Consider the following 10,056-nt stretch of genomic DNA (forward strand, 5'->3'; position numbering starts at 1 on the left):
GGCTCTTAACCTCCCACCCCGCAGTTTGCAGGGCTATGATCTCCATGCTAATCGTGGGGAAACTGAGGCACCGAGTAGCTGTTCAAGGAGGCACATCTGCGAAGGAGCCAACCCTCCAGCGTCCTCTGCACAGCTCCATCCTTCTGCTCATGTTCGGCTCCAAAGCCAGAGCCAGACTAGCTCTCATTCACCTGTTTAATATTGAGCAGCCCGGCTGCTGATAAAGCATCCAACTCAGAGTCCTGGCTGCCAGTTGGCTTGGCTCACACCTCTGCACCCCACTCCCCTCCCACAGCTGGGAGAGAACCCAGGAGGCCTGGCTCCCACCCCTCCCAGAGCTGCGAGAGAACCCAGGCGTCCTGGTTCCCCACCCCCAAACCACCAGACTCCACTCCCCTCCCAGAGCTGCGAGAGAACCCAGGAGTCCTGGCTCCCCCCGTCCCCAAACCACCAGACCCCACTCCCCTCCCAGAGCTGGTAGAGAACCCTGTCTCTAAACCCTGGAAAACCACCTTGCGGGCGGACGCAGACAGCCCCTGCTGTTGCCAGGCAGATGTGAAACCAAGCCAGCGGCCGGCTCTGAGCCTTTATCTCTCCAGCTCTCCCCAAGGAGACAAGAATCAATTACACAGAGCAAGAGAAATGGAGGGGAAGAGAGAGAAATGGAGTGAAAGACCGAAAAAATGGAGGCGGGGGAGGGGGAAGAGGCTACAATCACTGCACTGCTAAGCACAGCTGGTCAGTCGCAGCCCTCCCCATGGCCAGAGGGGTGCCCATGGGTGGCCCTCCCTGCACCCCAACTCCCAGGCACCAGTCGCCCCTGTCACCACCAACCTTATTTTGGGGGTGGGAGCTAGAAGCAACACAGGGCATTGCTGGGGCTTTTATTATGGTGGGGGTGTCACCCTTGTGTGACCCTTCCTGCACCTCAACTCCAAGGCAGCAGTCGCCTCTTCCACCACCAACCTTATCATGGGGGTGGGAGGTCAAAGGGACATAGGGCTTTGCAGGGGCTTTTATTATGGTGGGGGCGTTACAGGCTTGGCTGCTCTGGAGCACTCCCTCTTGGCCAACCTCAGTGCTACAGACATGTCCTGTCTCCCTTTCCCCTCCTACAGTTTTTCCGTCTTTCTCAGGGCTCAGCTCCACCAGTGGGAATCCTCCCCTGGAGTAACAGACACTCACTCACCACCCTGTCTGGATTCTTCTTCACCTACCTTGCAGATTCAGTTCCCATGCTGCAGGACAGAGCCCTGACTCCCAGGAACTCTCCCCCCCGACTAGAGCTACTTACTCCCCATTTTTCCTTCCCCCCACCCCATAGTGTTCTCTGCCCTTTGAAGAGGCACAGGCATTTCTCAGGCCAGCTCCAGACCCCAATCAGTCTGGCTCTTAGGCTGACAGGCAGATAACTGTGGCACAGGTAGTGCTATTGTACAGGGCTGATCACCCCAGCACACTGCCTCTTTATGGGTTTGCATGTGGCTGGGGGTAGATAAGAGAGACAGAGAGAGAGCATTAATGGGGCTTTTATTGTGGTGGTGGGATCTAAACTGCAGCGAGCACTGCTGGCTGCTATTGTGGTGGGGGGTTAAGAACATACCAATGGCAGGCTTGTATTCTAGCGGGGAGGTCTCTGTGTTAAACAAGCGCCGTTCATGCCTTTCGTCTGGTATAACCCCACCTTGGGTTTGGAAGTGCTGTGGGGGTAGTGCCTCTGTTGGGGTCCTCTTCTAGCCACCCAGCTACTGCTTAGACTGCTCCTTGCCAGCCGCCACTTGGCTACCCAGGGAGGGATGGCGCAGCCGTGCCACTGTCACTATGCTGCCCCGGTGGGCCCTCACTTTGACGCACATCTTAGCTGGGCCATGTTCACATAAACAGATGCCTCTGTTTATGGAGGAGCTGGGACAGAAGCATTCCCCTCCCCACCTGCTGTTCTCAGGGGCTGGCTTTAGGAACAGAACTCAGGCATCCTACCTTCCAGACCTCCGCTGTGACCACTAGACTGCTCTCTCCTCCCAGAGGCAGGGTAAAATTCAGGAGCTCTTCCTTCCAGCCCCTCCCACACCCTGCTCGGCCCAGCTTGCCTTCCCTTCCTGTCCCCTCCATTGATCAAATGGGGCTCACAGCTCTTTCCAGGGGTGTGCCCCTCCCCCAGCCCACACACAGACGTCTGCAGTCCTGAGCCTCAACAACAGGACGAGTAAGTTTTCCTAAGGCCCTAACGAGCTGGAAGTGGGAGCTAGCTGCTCTGCACACAAATCGCGTAAGCATGGTAATGCAATCCTGGACACATACCAGTGAGCGGACGAATGAGGCATAGGAGGGAGTCAGTGCGATTCCCCAGTGGATGCAAGCAGGCTGTGTGTCATAGCACCTATACTGCAGGCATCAATGTGGGGGAGGGGAAGAGGAGTACTCCAGGATGGCACAAGAGGTTCCTCCCCAAGCAAGGCTTTGGAATTGAATAATACTAAACCAAACCAAGGCCCCTGTAATTCTGATTGAGAGTCTAATGCGGTTTAACTAATTCACTTTAAAAGTGAATTTGGGTTCGTTCCTTCTGTAGACAAGCAGCTGCTGTAGTCTGCGCCCAGTGCAGGATTTGGATCCCCTTGGATCCTGGGCTGCCTACGTGGGAAGGCGTTGCCCAGGCCAGCTGGGACAGAGCCAGATTAGCTGCTACCATCCAGCTGTTCTGGGCCTAGGAAGCAGATGCCTTCTTGCTGCTGTTGATTCATTTTCCGTCCGCACCATGCTCTGAAGCCCCTTTTGAGAGGCCGTGAGGCCAGTTTACAAGGCACCGATCAGCCAGAGGCAGAAGATTCTCCAAACAAACCTGCCACCCTTCTCTGCCCTCTGACATGACCCAATGCTCTGAATTGTGGGCTGTCTCATCCGCTTAGATGGACAGCTCTCTGGGCAGGACTAGCTTTGTGTTCTGTGGCCAAACCGTGCTGGGCAGTGGAGTTGGGGGGTGGGGGTTGCCTGCTGTAACATACCTAATAACAACAAAAATGTACAGCACCTGACACCAGGGGTACTTGGTCCTTGGTCCAGTGGTGACTGGAGTTCTGGGCCCAGTGCTCCCTGAAAGCGGAGCGCTCAAGCGGCCCAGCTGATTACCAGAGTGCCCACAGCCAGCAGCAGGATTGTTTCTATGGTGGTGCACACACCTCAGGGCACATAACAAAATTATTCTGCCCCAGATGGTGAACATGCAGCTGTTCCCGAACTTTTCGAGATGGGGACCCATTTTGCCCATTCAGGAAGACCTTGTGACCCAAAGCAATTCAAAACTGGGCAGGGGAGGCACAGGGATGAGAGGAGATTCTCCCCTGGGGAAAACACACCCTTCCGCCCCCAGCTTAGACCTCACTCAGACTCGAACTGCCCCCCCCGCCCCCAGAGCTAAACCCCTCTCAGCAAGGGCAGCCAGAGTTTTGGAAAGCTTATGTGGGACAGGCAGCCCCACCGGCGGGATCCCAGCCAGGGCTGCCTGTCCTGCATAAGATTTCCAAAAAACTGGGGCAGGGAGCCTGGCAGCCCTGCAACTGGGAGCCGGCTGGGGCGCTTAGTCCAGTCCGTCAACGCCAGCTGCAGGATGCCGGGGGGTGGGGGAAGGACCCTGCAGCTCCACAGCTTGAAGTCAGCTGGGGTGCTGAGCCCTGGCCGGCAGTGCCAGCTGTGGGATCCCAGGCGGACGGGCCAGGGACCCTGGAGCAGCACGGAGCCCTGACTGGCAGCCACCCCATCGTTGGGCTGCCCCCGTCTCTGCCCGGCTCCCTGCAGCCCTCCTCCGCCCTTCCCCCACCTGCAGCGGGGCAGTTCCCGGCCCTGCAGGCTTACATGGGATTCAGTTTAAGTGGTTTTGGGGTGGGATCCCCGCTGCCGGCTGTTAAACCAATGAAATGGAGCTCTATCTCACACATGGCAGGGACTGGGAGGAGTCCAGGGGCTGCAAATGGCTCCTTAAGAGCCCAGCCAGTGACCCTTGTTTGGGTCCCGACCCACAGGCTGGGAATCTCTGAGTGATTCGAGGGAACCCTGCCTGGACCCCTTTGAACTGCTGCTGGAGCTCAGGGCTGACTTCCCTCGGCCCCACCCTTTCTGCCCTCAGCCCTGCTCTTCCCAGAAGGGGGCACAGAGCCGCCCCCCCGCAACACACCTTGCCTGCAGTGGCTGTCAGCCCTGCTGGCAGATGCAATAGGGCCTGTGCTGGGTTGGTGCAGCCCCTCGGTGCTCCTGCTGAGATAACCTGTGCCAGGCAAGTGTAGAGCCTGCTCTGCCCACGCCAGGCCTGCGCCAGACCCTGCAATGCCCACCCCTGTGCAATCCAGCCCCTCTCAGGCCAAGCTCAGACCCCAGGTCCGGCCAAGCTGCAACCCCCCAGCCCCGCCCTGCTCCCCCCAGCGCATGGCACGGTGGGAATTACCTCTCCTCCCCCGCGAGGTGTGCAGGCCCCCGCCCCCACTGCCGGGGGGGAGAGAGCGAGCAAAGTGCCAGCAGCCGTCCTGCCTGCCCCCTTCATCACCCTCCCCAAGCCCAGGGACGACAGCACGGAAGATGAAAAGCGGGGAGGTGGCCTGGCTCACCCCACAGCCTAGTGGCACCATACTGCAGTGCTACGACAATACACCTAATAGCCAAAAGCAAATACGGCACCTAGCACCAGGGGTCGTGGGTGACTTGGTGCTACCGTAATACTTCTAATAACAAAAGAAAAGGTGCAGCACCTGACACGGTGGGAGCCTGGGGCACCTGACTGCTAGCCTGCCCCTTATCCTGTCTTCCTAGGTCCCCTGCTGGACCCCTGGAGAACCTTCCCCTTTCAGTCCCTGGGAGGCCTCATTCCATCCACCTACAAGGCTCCAGAGGCTCCCCATACTTTCCCCATGCCCTGCGCTCCCCTCTGGAGGAACCAGGCTCGCCCCAGCTGTGCCTCAGTACACCACTTTGGTCAACAGATCCCGATCCTGAACTCAGGCCCCTGCTGCCTTGGCACAGATCACAAGCAACAGCAAGAACAAGCCCATGTTCCCCTGGGCCCGCTTGCTCCCTAGTGTTCCACTTCCTGCAGCTTCTCCCCCGCCTGCTGTGTCTGGAAGCCCATTCTTCCGAACGCGCTGCACGTCCGCTCTCAGGTGAGTCGGAAGTGGTAAGCGCCTACTGCTGCAGGCAGCGAGAGGAACCCCTCCCTAGCCTCTGGCTGTGGAGGTTGGCACTCTGAGCACTGGGAGGCTCAGGTTCAACTTGCCAGGGCAGGGCAGGGTGTGGGGTTGTGTCATTTTCACCCCTTCGGTGCTGGTGGACATTTCCTGGGCGAGAATGTGACTTTTACACATCCATCCAGGGGATGCAGCCAGCCACAGCGTCGCTCCCTCTTTCCGCCTGTCCAGTCGTCTGTTTCCAACCAGCCACAATAGTTACCCAGTGCTCTACTTATCCATCCGTCCACCCACCCATCCTTCCGTCCATCCATCTCTTTAGCTGTCCAGCCACTCTTCCTTCCAGCCGCAATACATAACCATCTGTCTACGTATCCTTCCACTCTCCTCTGTTTATTCAGCTCTCCCCAGCCTTTCCCAGCTCTAACTCCATACCCACCCATCAATCCGTACCTACCCGTCCATCCATACATCCATCACTTCTACCCACCCCTTCATCCACCCATCAATCCCTCTCTTTAACCTTCTAGCCACCTTTCCATTCACCATCTCTTTACATAGACCTCCATCCTTCTCTCTAGCCATCCACCTCGCCAATCTTCCCCGGCTCTACCCAGCCATCCGTCTACCTCTTTATCCTACTCAGCCTTCCATTCACACACATTTACCCATTTCTTTTCCTATCCATTTATTAACAGGATCTATCCACCTCTCTCTCTCCACCCACCCATACAGAGTATTTAACCATCTCTCCATTCATCCTTCCACCGTATTGCACAAACTATTTTATCCTATCCATTCCCTTATGTATTGTTTTAGCAAATCTTTCTCTTGCCTTTTATAGCTAGCTGCCTATTTGTATTACTGCTGCACCTAGGAACCATAGAATCAAAATATCTATCTGCCTGTTCATCCATCCATTCATCACCAGACATTCTGCAGCAGCTTCAAGGAAATTAATCATAGCAGGTTTGCAGTGAACTTGTTATCCTAGTCATTGAGCTAGTGCAGCATTATTTAGCTCAGCACATATCTCAGCGATGTGACAGGACCCAAACTGTTCAGTCCCCTGGTGCCAGTTGAAGCAGTAGGGCAATGCAAGGGTCTCTGGGGGTGGGGATGGGGCTCTCAGCACATGGGGAAGAGGAATGGACAATGCACATTAGCTGGATGTTCTGCCTAAAGGACTCGGTGGTGAAATGTCACTGAAGGTTCTAGCTGACATCACTAGGTTCCAGAGTTAACACCTGACTGACCTTCTTATCGGATGAGAGGTGAGTCTGTGGGGCCTCCACTGTCAGTTTTGACCTCTTGGGTGATTCTCTGATTGACCCATTTGATCTGCTCGGGGGTTGGGAACTGACACTGCCCCACCTGGTGCTTTGACCTCTGGTGGGTATCTTAGACCATCTTGCTGAGTCCTTCCTCCCCCTTGCACACTCAAACACCCCCAGGTGAACTGTGCCTATCTGGAGGTGTCTCTCTTGCACCTGTGCAAATGATGGTGCACGGAGCCAGGTGATGGGGCTCTTTAGCTGGCATGGGGCAGGAGACGTGGCAGGGAAAGGTGGGTGGATGGATACCTTCTGCTCACCAGGTTTTGCTGCTGTAGGACTCGCAGGGTGACAGGGCATCTAAAGGCCTCTTGGCTTTTGCTTGGGCTGCATTATAAGCTTTCTCTGCCACCCTCCCAGTCTGGGCCTGCAACCACTGGGTCAGGCCAGCCCCCAGCATGAGGATGGATGAGCCAATTCAACCAGGCCAGCCCAGCTCACCATGGCATGGCACAGCCCAGTCCAATATGGCATCGGCCACCCAGCCCAGCCAGGCTCCCTTTCGCCAGCTACAGCAAAACACCAGCCAGTACGGCCTGGAGAACCCAACCTAACCGAACCACAGCCAGCACTGCCCAGCCCAGCCCCCGGCTCTCCCGGCCTCCCCCATCTTTGCTGCAGCTATGGGTGTGGCTGGCTCCCCACCCTGCCAGGCTGCCTGTGACTGGAGTGCAGCCGACCCCCTGCCAGGGAGAAGCTGTGCCTGCGTGAGGGGTGAGGGACTTCGGCTGAACTGGCTGTGGGGAGCCACAAAGAGCTTCTCCCAGCTGCTGGCTCAGGCAGGGCAAATGTTTGAGGGGGAGACCCAGGTGTGGGGGTTCAGGACGGGGCGTCCTCTCTTGGAGTCAGTGCTGAGCCCAATGCACCAGTGCAGCACTAGGGGGCGCTGTGCTGCAGGGAGTCAGGGTGCAGGGCTCAGCAGGGGGCGCTTTTCCTTCACACTCCCAGCTGGTGCCCTCCAGTGCGAGAAAGCAAAGGGCACAGCAGGGGACAGCATGCCTCCGGGAACCAGACGAGTGCGGCAACCCCAGTTCCCATCAGCTGGGGATCTGGCCCCTACACCCTCTGTAACACGGACTAAGGAACCTCAGAGCTGGAGTTGCCCCTCGCCCCCTCATTCACACTGACACAAAGTGAGTACCGCAGGCTTCTGCCCACCTTCCACTGCAGGGGTTCAGGCAGTGGAGGACTGGGGTTCTACAGCGCTCCCATCAGACCAGGCACTGAACAGACCCCAACTGAGATCATGATCCCCACCCGCGCTTGAACTGACAACGTCTGGCTCTCTAGAGCAACCACTGCACAGAGCTATAAGTACCCAGCTTGTTCCCCAAATACCCCACGGCCCGGCCACCACAAGCAGCCTGGCTATGCAGTGCTTTATTGTCTGTCCCGGCCCTTACACCCCCTTAATGGAAGAGCTCTCCAGATGCCAATGCAGAGGGATGTATGGCGTAGTGGATGCAGCACTGTCCCAGGCCTCAGGAACCCCATGGTTGTGTCCCAGCTTTCTGGGTGACCTTGGGCAAGCCACCTCATTGCTCCATGCCTCAGTTTCCCCAGCAGTGCAATGGGCAGATCACCGCTGACCCTCCTTCTTGGAGCACGTTGAGAGCTGCGGCTGGGACGCGCCAGAGAAGATTCACACAGTAGCAAAAGCTGAGCTGCGTCCCAGCCCCCAAATGGTGGTGCCCTGGTGTGGCACCGGAGACCCCCCCCTGGCTTCGTACAGCAGGGGCTGGCAGCACGCATGTTTGAACACAACAATCTAAGCAAGCTTGGCAGAGCCGATGGCGCTGCCTGTCCCTGCAACGGGTGTCTGATGAGCACAGGGACCTGCGGAGAGCCTGGGGACAGGACAGCCCCCCCTTGGACAGGGTGGGGGTGTGGGTCTGTGTTCCCAAGGCTCTGGGAATAAGGGCAAAGGGAGGGGGAGCCAGCCTGCGAAGGCAGAGAGCTCCTGCCTCACCTGCACTAACCCCAGGCAAGGACAGACAAGTTGCATCAGAAAGAGAGAGGTGGCTGTTAATGACAGTGTGGTTAGAGCAAGGGTGGGCTGGGAGCCTGGACTCCTGGGTTCTCCCCTGACTCTGGGAGGGGAGTGAGAGTTAACGGTTAGAGTAAGGGAAATTGTGAACCAGGGCTCCTGGGTTTTGTTCCTAGCGCTGGGAAGAGAGCAGGGTCTAGTGGTTAGACGGGAGGGCTGACAATCTGCCCTGTGGGGGGAGCTGTTCTCCTCTTTTTTGCAAACTGAAGTAAGTTGCTTCCCCTCTCTGGGGCGCCCTTGTCCCTTGGGCAGAGCTTGACGGGGGGAGGGGCCAGCACATTAGCTATTTAACAGGTGAACTCACCCTCCCCCGATTCCAAATCAGGGCATGAAAAACTCCCCCATTGCAAGGTACTGGGAGGACTGGTTGGGCAAATGGCAGTAACAGCGCCCCTTGGTGCCCTGCTGAGGGCAGCACTGGCAGGGAGAGTAGAGTGCCCCCTACTGAGCCTCCCCCTGCAACCGCACTGACTCTCTGGCAGCAGAGCCCCGTTGCTTTGCAGCAGCCCAGCCAGCGGGGGATCGAGTTACTGCTGTGGCTTTGTGGTTGTGTCCACTTGTAGCTCAGCAGCCACCTCCTTTGGGCTCCCATCCAGTGCCCTGAGCACTGCGGAGCTGAAACCGAAACCCAGGACCCTCCCTGCAGTCAGGGGACTGGACTGGCCGTGGAGGAGCAAAGGCTAGAACCGGGGCCTGCTGCGCTGGCAAGGGGCCCTGCGCAAGGCAGGCAGCAGAGAGGCAGCGCTCAGCTGAGCCCCAGGGGCGGGGGAGGTAAACACATTGGGCCGACACCAAATGAAACAGGCCACACACGGAATTAACTGCGTTTCCAATCGCAGTCCCACGGGGGCCCATTGGAGGGCGACATGCCCCACCCAGCGTCAGCGCAGCTCTGACCCCATTCAGCAGGGGGCAGCGGGGTTGATGTAGACCTAGAGCAGAAGAGGCGCCGCCGCATGGACAGACCCTGGGGAAGAAGCTGGTGCTTGTTGGGCGGCGGCTGGTCACGGGCAGACTGGGACCCAACCGGCGCCGGTGGCACCCCTAGGGTAGGTGGGGGAGAGCTGCTAAAGCTGCAGGAAGGTGACAAGCCAGGGGGTCTCCAGCAGGACCTAGATTTTACCCATTGTCCAAAACAGGGCACAGCTGCCTCGGACCACGTAAGGGAGCACAGAGCACCCAGCTGAGCCTGCAGGGCAGCACCTCCTACTGAGCCCCCGGCTCACTCTTTGCCCTCTTGCTCCCCCGAGCTCCCACGCTGCTCCCCACAGCACGGTGCCCACTATTGGGCCCCAGCCTCTCCCCAGAGCATGGCCCCACTCCTGCGCCCCTGCCCCTGCAGCATGGAGCCCCATCCTGAGAGCCCCCCAGCATAGCACCCCTCACTGAGCCCCTGCCCCCCGTGTGCTCCCCAGGCACTCACCCCCCCCACAGCACAGCACCCCTTCCTGAACACCCACACACAGAATAGTGACCCGACTGAGCCCCTGCCCCCTCTCTGGTC

This window comes from Carettochelys insculpta, chromosome 22 (genome assembly GCF_033958435.1).
Source record: "Carettochelys insculpta isolate YL-2023 chromosome 22, ASM3395843v1, whole genome shotgun sequence".
Lineage (NCBI taxonomy): Eukaryota > Metazoa > Chordata > Testudines > Carettochelyidae > Carettochelys > Carettochelys insculpta.